Here is an 8,799-nt window from a genome sequence, read left to right as displayed (position 1 = left end):
GTCAGCCTGAGGGCTTCCATAGTGTGTGATTGGCTCCCCTCCAAGCCACTCGGTTGTAGGACTGATTACCTTTTATCCTCTTTCTTCAGGTCCAGGAGCAAGAGTGAGGAATGTGCCACTCAGCAGCCCCCCAGGGCAGGAAAGAGTAAGACGAAGCTCGGCCTTGGGGGATTGGGGGGTCCCAGCCTAAGTCTGCCAATTCAGGGGATCTGAGGATGTCTTGGTGAGGCTCTTAGGAGACTGTGTCGGGCTCTGAGGGGCAATGGGTGAGTGTTAGGGGTGCCCAGAAGCAACGTGAGAGAGCATTTTCCTTGGATGTGAGGTGGGAGGTGCGTCAGGGTAACTAATGGCAACTGGGCGGGGTGAGCCCGCTGGGCAGGAGCTCTTCCACGGGGAAAAACTACGACTCCCAGGATGCCCCGGGGCTTAGCCCGGCTTTCCCGCCTGCCCACTGGCTGCGGGTCCGACGAGCGCAGGAGCGGATTGGTTGCGGCGGTGCGGGGCTCCCCCACTAGCAGGTTAGTAGGCACCGCCGGCAGCAGACGTTGACCGGGCGCGCGGGGCGGGGGAGGGGCCCGGCTAGCCATTCTGGAAACCGCCGGACGCTCTCTCCGTAGCGTAGCCGCCGGCTGTGAAGCGCGGGGCGGGGGCGGAGACTGCGTGGCGCAGGCGCGGTGCTGGGCTCCTCCTGGCTCCCCAGACAGCTGGAGGAGATAAACAGAGGAGGAGGAGGGAGGGGAGTGCGTGTGTGAGAGCGCGCGAGGGAGTGTGAGTGTGTGTGAGCGCGGGTGTGAGGCGGTGCGCAGGGGCGGGCGGAGGCGCTGTCCGGCCCCGGCCAGGCGCCGGGCGGGGAGCATGGGAAGGGGCTAGAACTGCCCGGGCCCCCCAGCCCCCTCCCCGGGATCCGCGCCCCCCCGCTCCCGGGAGAGGGGCCGGGCCCCCCGGACGGACATGGGCTCCTGAAGTTGCGCCGCCGCTGGTCCTGGGAAGAGGCCTGACAGGTACTGGTAGCCACCGCCCCCTGCCCTCGCCGGGCGCCGAAGCGAGAACCGGTTCCCGCAGTCCCGGCACACGGGCCGCCCGCTCTGGGCCGGCCGCAGTCCTGCCGGCCCGGCGGCCTGAGGCCGCCAGCCTTGGGGCTCCGAGGTGTCCCGAGAGGGGGCAGGCCTCGCTGGGGCGAAGGGCAGAGTGGGCCGGGGGCGGGGTGGGGATGGAGGGCTGGCCGGGACCTGGGTGGTGGGGGAGGCTCTGGGAGTCCAGGGAGGCTTTGCCGAGGGAGAGGTGGAAGTCGTCCCATCACGGGACTTTTTTGCGGAGTTTTTGTTTGACATCTGATCTGGCGCCGGTCTCAGGAAGAAGGGGGCAGGTGGAAATGCCGGGAGGGCTACGTTGACCTGACCTGCTCTCTTAGTTTCCTGCTCTCCTGCTCTCGCTCTGTCTCGCTCGCTCTCGCTCTCGCGCTCTCTCTCGCTCGCTCTCCCGCTCTCTTTCTCTGAGAGAGAGAGTGTGTGTGTGTGCGTGTGTGTCTGTCCGTCCGTGGCCAGGTTTCTTGCAGCCGCAGATGCCTTCAGTGGCCCATCCTGGCACCAAGCTGAACTCTGCTAAGGTGTTCCCACCATGTGACTGTAACGCCCTTACAGAGGGCCTTTACTTGGGAATGGGCTATTCAGTACCCACTTCAACGGGAAATAGGAAGTGTAGAATAGAAGAGAGAGACTGTGAACCAGCAAGATACAATTCTTGTCACACTGAAAGCTGCAGTGGGACGCCCCCTTGCCAGCCAGATTGAATTTGATTAGTGACCTCTGACTCTCCTCTGTAGGTGTACCACCAGGGTCTCTAGAAAAGAGGTATCAGGACTTAATGACTAAAGTCTAACTGCCTAATTTGACTATTTTCCTCAAAGTCCTTTTCTTCTGTGACTTTTAAAAAAAACTTACTGAGGTAGTGGTAGAGCAACTTTAAAGTTTTCCTCTTAAGTTTGAATTTAGAAACCTGATAGGGTGTCTATAACTTCCCCATTCTTCCCAAGGATGGGGTAGATGATCAGGGTAAAGTGGCAGTTAAGCGTTCCCTTTTAACAAAGCCTTAAACAGTTTTGAGAAGAAACTGTTCAGACACCACCAGACTCAAAGACATTATGAAATCTTTGCCTAGGGCACAGGTATGCCCAGTGGTCTTAACGAAGCTTTTCTGTACCTTACAGTCCCTCCTGAGTGGCTAGTGTCTTCACTAAATGAAGGAACTACTTAAGGCTATTTCTGGATTGAATTGAAACTTTGCTGAGTATAATAACTGGATCCTCTAGCACAGACCAGGGAGTAACTAGAAAGGCTCGTTTGGGCTGACTCTTGAGACTTAACAATGCATCTTCATTGCAGGTTGTTGTGTTTCATTGGCAGATGGAAAAACCTTTTCTGCCATAGTTTGTGTTCCTGCTGCTTTAATACTGGGGTATTTTGACCTCTTTGGGGGCACTTAGGTTCAAGCCACCTGTCAATCTGTAGAAGCAGTGCTTTGGGTCAACTCTGAAGAATAATATAACAACAATTCATATTTCTGCCTGAGACTCCTTCTCTTGCAGTTATTGAAAGAAAGAGAATACGTGTAATGATTATGGTGATGGTATTAACATTGGCGATTTGCCACTTGGAGATTTTAGAGTTGTCATGCAGCTGACAAATTTTCTGGCTGGAAGGAACTCAGTAGTGACTCATGGGACATCATATTAGGGTTTTTTCACACACCTAGACTTCAGGACCTGGAAGGATACAACTGAAAATCTTAAAGCCCTCTGCTAAATATCTTTGGACTTTGAGGGGCCAACTGCTGCAAAGACCCAGAACTATGGCTTCAATAGTTTTTAAATTATTTTCTAAATATTTTCTTCTCTCCTTTTTGAATTAGGGAATGTGGCCCACATGTGCAGTCCTGGGTCTCAAAGAAGGAAACATAAACAACATGTAATATGGTGATACTTACCTTTCTTTTGGGTCACTGATTGAATGATCCTGATTCCTTTCTTCTTTCATCCTTAACTTTCTGGATTCCACTTTATCTTTGGGCTGCCATTGCAGAGAGACTCACATAACTCCTTGGCTTCAAAAGCACAACCCTTGGCAAGTTGCATCAGAAACCAATTCCTTGGTGTTACATTTAATTATGGCTAACTTTGATAGATATTTACTAATTAGAATACATTCTAAAAAGTGACTGACATTTCTTGAGGGCCTGGTATATGTTGGGCTGTGTACTAGCTAGTATTTTACTTTATCTAATTTAGTACTCATAACTGCTCTGTGAGGCAAAAATCATTTTCCCTATTATACCTATGAAGATAGAGTACAGAGAGGTTAAATAACTTGCTTAAGGTCACACTGCAAATATGGGAAAGATTTAGAATTCCAACCAGGGCCTATCTCCTTTGGGGCTCTGATACATGAAGAGTTGAAAGGACCAAAGCTAAGAGCCTGGGGGAACACGATACCTGCCTTCAAGTACTTGAAGAACTGTCATGTAGAAAGGGAACTGGACTTTCTCTTTGTGATTCTGGAAAGCAGCACTAGGATCAAGGGATGGAAATTCCAAGAGGGGATACATTGGCTTGGTAGAGAATTTGACTTTTTTTTTTTTTTTTTTTTGAGAATTTGGCTTTCTAAAAGGAAAATGGGCCACCTTGTGAGGGAATGAGTGTATTCAAGCAGAGGCTTTGCCATTTCTTTTTCCTTTTTTTTTTTAAGTATTTTATTTATTTATTTGAGAGATAGAGAGCACGAGCAGGAAGAGGGTCAGAGGGAGAAGCAGACTCCCTGCCGAGCAGGGAGCCCGATGCGGGACTCGATCCAGGGACTCCAGGATCATGACCTGAGCCGAAGGCAGTCGCTTAACCAACTGAGCCACCCAGGCGCCCAAGGCTTTGCCATTTCTTATCAAGGATTTGGTAGAGGAGTTCATACTTAATGTAGGTAATTGGACTAAGTAGTCTTTCAGTATTTTAAACCCTATTATTACATGGAAATGATGTCAAACTCCTGTCATATTGATCTGTGAAAAAATTAACCCATATTGCATATTTTACTGTGTGCCAGGCACTTGTTAGACACTTTTCCTACAATATTTCATTTAATCCTTAGATCCCCTATAAGGTAGGAATTATCATTATCCCCACTTTATGTATGTATTTATTTATTTATTTGTCAGAGAACACAAGCGGGGGGCAGTAGGCAGAGGGAGAAGCAGGCTCCCCGCTGAGCAAGGAGCCCAATGTGGGACTTGATTCCAGGACCCTGGGATCATGACCTGAGCCAAAGGCAGACACTTAGCCAGCTGAGCCATGCAGACATCCCTCATTATCTATCCCCACTTTACAAATGAGGAAACTGAGGCTCCAGAAAGTTAAAAAAACAAAACAACTAACCTGTAGTTTACACAGCTAGTAGTAGGACTGATAGTTGAACCTTTGTACCTTCTTAGCTGTGTAACTAGGGTAAATTGTGTGTCCTCTCTAGACTATATTTCCTCATGTGTGAAATGACGTTTTTGATAGTACCTTCCTTACAGTGGGTTTATGAGTACTACATGATGTAATATACACTTTTCACTAGACCTCACTGATTGCCCTTGAGAGCCCAGGTTTGGGGTAAAGGGGTACTGCTTTGTTTCTTTAGGGTGAATTCAGGCCTGACACACCCTGAGAATTCTGGGGTTCATTCTTTGTATTATTTGTAATAGCTGCCAACTCTTTGAAGGGCTTTGTGGCATTAGTGACTAATACCTTAAAAACTTGAGGCCTGAATAAGAGGAGGGTTCAGCCAATAGGTTGGAGTATAGGAGGTAGTGTCAGAGGCCTTGTGGAAAAAAGTCCTCACCCTATTACAGAGTCAGATTCAGGGATCATTGTTTGCATTTTTATATTTAATGTCTTATTTTAGAATGAACAAGGTCACAATTTCTAGAGCTATGATAGAGCTGGATGCCAAGAATAATAACCGTTAATCCTCCCTGTAGCCATCTGGGAAGGTATTAACCCCATTTTCTTGGGGAGTTGGGCAGAGCAGGATCAGACCAGGTAGCTATCCAGGGGCTTTTGGGATGGTGGCAAAATTTTATCCTTGTTCTTTTTTTTTATTTTAAAGATTTTATTTATTTATTTGAGAGAGAGAGCATGAGAGGGAAGAGGGTCAGAGAGAGACGGGACTCGATCCCGGGACTCCAGGATCATGACCTGAGCCAAAGGCAGTTGCTTAACCAACTGAGCCACCCAGGCGCCTTCCTTGTTCATAACCCCCAGATTCTATTTTCACAAAGCACAAAACTGCTTCTCCATGTACCTTTAGAGAGCCTTTCTTAGAATGAGTCAGGCATTTCTGGTCTTGGAGTTTCAACAGTTGAGACCTGAGTATTTGGGTGCCGGTAGCTTACCTGATTCCTTTTTTTTTTTTAATACTATTTATTTATTTATTTTTAAAGATTTTATTTATTTGACAGAGACAGAGATAGCGAGAGCAGGAACACAAGCAGTGGGAGTGGGAGAGGGAGAGCAGGGAGCCTGATGGGGGACTCGATCCCAGGACCTTGGGATCATGACCTGAGCCGAAGGCAGACGCTTAACGACTGAGCCTCCCAGGTGCCCTATCTGGTTCCTTCTTGAGTCAGACATCTGGATGTAACACAGCTGCAATTGAATTGGAAAGGAAGCATTTCCACACTGATTGGCTTAGTTTTCCTTAACCTCTCTGCTAGGAGGAAAGTTAGAGGGTGAAACTTCAAAGGCTTCCCTATGAGACATACTTTGAATTGTGGCAGAATTTGGAAAGCTGCAAGTTAAAGGCAAAATCCAAGACTGCAGATGTTCATAAATACAGTGAGAGAGGACAACATTATCAAAGTATGCTCCCTTTCCTCTTTCTGTTCCCTTTCACTACCTTTAGGTAATTGTGGCCCTAGGAGAAAGCAGATAAATTAGCTGTAATCACTGAAAAGCAGTGTTCTGAAACATCAAGAAAAATTTTTCACAAAGCATGAATGGCAATACAGAACCCATTCATGTAGAGAAGCCATCGAGGTGAGTTTTCATCCAGATTTTCCCACAAAGTGAAGCATTTCTTAGGATAGACTTCCACAGGGAAAGCTTTAGTCCATTGAGCCAGGCGCCTCAAAGATGGCAAAGAACTTTTCCAAAGATGTTTTGCTGATGGGCCTATCCTACCAACCAAACCTTTCCCAGATGCTGTCCTTGTGCCAACTTAGTCCATGACCCTGAAATAACTCAGGAAATTTGTTTGAAACTGGCAGAGTCAAGGTGATTTTGATTCCTTAGCTTAAATTTAAGGAATGCTAAGAGCTTCTTTTAGGTAAGACTGCTTGCACATGATCTGATTAAAGATAGTAACTATTGGGCGCCTGGGTGGCTCAGATGGTAAAGTGTCTGCCTTTGGCTCAGGTCATGATCCCAGGGTCCTGGGATCGAGTCCCACATCAGGCTCCTTGCTCCGCAGGAGTCTGCTTCTCCCTCTCCCTCTCTGCCTCTCCCCCTGCTTGTTCTCTCTCTGTCTCTCTCGCAAATGAATAAATAAAATCTTAAAAAAAAAAAAGATAGTAACTATTTTTTAGTGGCTAGTGACCTGGGTCTTAGAATTAAACTATGTAGTTTGACTCTCCATTTAATAACTGTAACTTGAGGCAAATTAACTTCTCTGCACCTCAGATCCTTCATCTGTAAAGTGAGGTTAATAATAGTACCTGCCTCATAGGTTTATAAGGAATCTGTCAGGTAACACTTAGGAAATGCTTTGAATGTTCACCAAATATTTTTACCAGGCTTGGTATCAGGCATTTTACATGTGTGGCTCTTCATTCTGTGAAAGTAGACATTATCGTCCTTGTTTTGCAGATTAGGAAGCTGAGGTTTAGAAATGCGGTCACACAGAAAATAGGTGGCAGAACTGGGATTTGAACCTTAGGTCTGTTGGACTCCAGTGCCCAACTCTATTTTACTATGCTATTTCCAATGACCTTTATGCTTTGGAAGTGCATTTTTTTCTCTCCTATAGGATTGCTCCAGTAGGTAAACCACTGCAAATAGAGTGAAAGGAAACTTGCGTACATCTTTTGCATAATTCAGAATGTTGAAAGAGGGCCAGTGGTCACTCTTGTTGGGGTCATCTCTGCAGTGAGAGGCATAATGTTCAGAGGAAAAAGAATACAGATGATTGGGGTTTCATCTCCACTCTACTTCTCCTAGCAGTGTGTCCTTAGAATCATGGGATAGCAGCATTGGAAGAGGTTTTGTAACTCATCTCAAAGTCTACCTCTCATTTTACACCTGGGGAAATAGTTTGAGAGAGTGAAATGCCTCATACAGGGTCTTTCAGCCAGTTAGAGGCAGAGGCTTGCCTGGAGCACAAGACCCTAGATCCTGGACCAGTCCTTATTCCTCAGTACTGCATAGCACTGTGCTTCAGTTCTCCCTTGTTAAGGGATGATTATTTCTAGCTTCCTCACAGGATTGTTGTAAAGTTCAAAGCACTGTATGTATGCAAGATAGTCATGCTATCATTCATTCAGCACGTACTTCTTGGCACCTGCTAAGCCCGTATTAGAGACCTAGGAGGGTCAGTAGATGAATCAGATGAAGAGCTGGCCCTCAGGATGCTTTTAGTCTTTTAAAGAAAAGAGAAGCCACAGAAATAGTTATAGTTCAAGGCAGGAGACAGACAAAGGAAAGGGTGAGACTAAATTTTCATAAGTTCTGATTTTGAGGTAGAGGAAAGAAGAAAAGGGTTTGGGGACTTTTCTTCTTTAAAATTGAGGTATAATTCATATGCTATAAGGTTTACCCTTTTAATGTATACAATTCTGCCCTTTTTAATATATCTAGAAAGTTGTGCAACCATCACCACTATCTAATTCCAGAATATTTTCATCATGCCCCAAAGAAACCCATACCCTTTAGCTATCACCACCACCCCAATCAATCCCAGCTTCTTCCTCAATTCCAAGCAACCATTAATCTCCTTTCCGTCTCTGTAGCTTTTGCTGTTCTTGACATTTCATATAAATGGATTCATATAATATGTGGCCTTTTGTGACTTCTTTCAAATAACGATGTTTTCAAGTTTCATCCCTGTTGTAGCATGAATTAGTGCTTCATTCCTTTTTATAGCTGGTTAATATTCCATTATATGGATATATCACATTTTACTTAACCATTTATGGACATTTATCCATTGGTGGACATTTGGGTTGTTTCTTCTTGGGGCTATGAACATTCATTTATGAGTTTTTATGTAGACTTATGTTTTTCATTTTTCTTGGGTTATACCTAGGAGTGAAATTTTGTATGGTGACTCTATGTTTAACCTTTTGAGAGGAGGCCTTTTTCTTTCTTTTTCTTTCTTTCTTTCTTTCTTTCTTTCTTTCTTTCTTTCTTTCTTTCTTTCTTTCTTTCTTTCTTTCTTTCTTTCTTTCTTTCCTTCCTTCCTTCCTTCCTTCCTTCCTTCCTTCCTTCCTTCCTTCCGAGAGGGAGAGAGGGGCGGGGAGGGACAGGAGAGGTAGAGAGAACCTTAAGCAGGCTCCATGCTCAGTGTGGAACCCCACATGGGGCTTGATCTCATGACCCTGAGATCGTGACCTGAGCCGAAGTCGAGTCAGACACTTAACAGACTGAGCCACCCAGGCACCCCGCCGAGAGGAGGCTTTTCTTTATAGGTTTTTTTTTTTTTTTTAAGATTTTATTTATTTCACAGAGAGAGACAGTGAGAGAGGGAACACAAGCAGGGGGAGTGGGAGAGGGAGAAG

The 8,799-nt window shown here is 45.9% G+C and overlaps 1 protein-coding gene across 3 annotated transcripts in view; it reads left to right on the top strand.

The window, feature by feature from the left end:
• The first annotated feature begins 708 nt into the window (after positions 1–708).
• The window catches only part of WDTC1 (WD and tetratricopeptide repeats 1), a 64,756-nt gene continuing 56,665 nt past the window's right edge, over positions 709–8,799 (top strand). For 2 of the 3 annotated variants that reach the window (XM_028113733.2, XM_028113734.2), the window contains exon 1: positions 709–1,001. The gene's annotated coding sequence lies outside the window, so the exon portion shown is untranslated. The remainder of the gene's footprint in view (positions 1,002–8,799) is intronic. The other variant, XM_028113732.2, reaches the window with a different exon arrangement.

This window comes from Eumetopias jubatus, unplaced genomic scaffold (assembly GCF_037043125.1).
Source record: "Eumetopias jubatus isolate StellerSeaLion01/CBP00866 unplaced genomic scaffold, mEumJub1_p1.0 scaffold_4, whole genome shotgun sequence".
Taxonomy (NCBI): Eukaryota; Metazoa; Chordata; class Mammalia; order Carnivora; family Otariidae; genus Eumetopias; species Eumetopias jubatus.
Note: the sequence above shows the minus strand (reverse complement) of the source record. Positions and strands in the feature narration are given on the sequence as shown.